This window comes from Miscanthus floridulus, chromosome 13 (genome assembly GCF_019320115.1).
Source record: "Miscanthus floridulus cultivar M001 chromosome 13, ASM1932011v1, whole genome shotgun sequence".
NCBI classification, from domain to species: Eukaryota; Viridiplantae; Streptophyta; class Magnoliopsida; order Poales; family Poaceae; genus Miscanthus; species Miscanthus floridulus.
Genome location: NC_089592.1, coordinates 5896013 through 5897270, shown reverse-complemented (window position 1 = coordinate 5897270; position 1258 = coordinate 5896013). Strand labels below are relative to the sequence as shown.

Genomic DNA, 1258 nt, shown 5'->3' with positions numbered 1-1258 from the left:
GCCTGCTAGATCGAACATCCAGTATGCATCCAATAACAATTGATGTGGAAAAACAAGACAAGACTAAAGAAGAAACGGAAAATCCGGCGTATGCTTAATGGCTTGTTCATGATCAACAAGTCTTGTCATATCTACTCCCTTCTATGACTAAGGAAATCTTAGTTCAAGTGGCCTCTCTGGAGCATGCTTCAGAAGTTTGGAAGACCATGACAGAGATGTTCTCATCTCAATCAAAGTCACGAATTTTACAAGTTCATTCTCAACTTTCAAGAGAACGAAAGGGTGCTGGATCAATATCTGCATACAACACCAAGATGAAAGGAATTGCAGATGGCATGGCTGCAGCGGGTAAAAATATTGAAGATGATGATCTTTTTTGCTACATCCTGAATAGATTCAATGCGGATTACAACCCATTTGTCTCCTCCATGACTATCAACGATAATCTCACTTTGAATGACTTGTACGCCCAGCTCCTTTCCTTTGAAGCAAGGCTTACCCAATAGAACTCTGAAGGTGTCAGATTTTATTGGTGGTTTTATTGTATTTCTAGGTTCTTGTATAATGGAGTTCTAGAAAACAATCCACATTTTCAAGGTCTAGTACCGAAGCAGGATACAAAGCATTGGCCAATGCAATGGTAGAAATTATATGGGTGCACACACTTCTCCGTGAACTAGGTGTTTCACAAGCTCAAGCAGCTATCACTAGTAGAGAAACGACCTTTGATCCCATCTCGAAATTTGGCTTTAGTCTCGGTATTTTTCGCGCCCAGGACTAGAGAGACCTTTAGTCCCGGTTTGTAGCTCCAACCGGGACTAAAGGTTCCTGCCCAACGGCTACTGCGGCAGGCTTTTGCTGCAGAGGACCTTTAGTCCCGGTTGAAGCTACCAATCGGGACTAAAGGTTCACTTTTACTCCCGGTTTGTACCTCCAACCGGGAATAAAAGTCTACTCCCGGCTGGAGGCTCTGTCCGGGACTAGAAAGGAATATTTAGTCCCGGTTTCTATCTACAACCGGGACTAAAGGTCCCCTCCTATATACCCATTGTTCCTCCCCGAGCCCGAGCCACTTCGAGCTCAGTGTTCTTGCTTCATCGCCGGCCTCTCTTCTTCCTCATCACCGGTGATCACAAGATTTCTTCCATTCCTCCATCGATTCTTCGGTTCTAAAGGTTACCAACTTTATACTCATGTTTTATCATTAGCTTATTTCATTTTGTGGACTAGATATATGTGGTTTTTTTATGGTAGATTT

At 43.2% G+C, this 1258-nt stretch overlaps 1 non-coding gene across 1 annotated transcript; it reads left to right on the top strand.

Moving 5' to 3' along the window:
- Window positions 1-353: 353 nt before the first annotated feature.
- Window positions 354-489, top strand: LOC136502406 (small nucleolar RNA Z247). Its single transcript, XR_010770551.1, has one exon. It is a non-coding gene; the product is annotated as a small nucleolar RNA Z247 (small nucleolar RNA).
- The last annotated feature ends 769 nt before the right edge of the window (window positions 490-1258 follow it).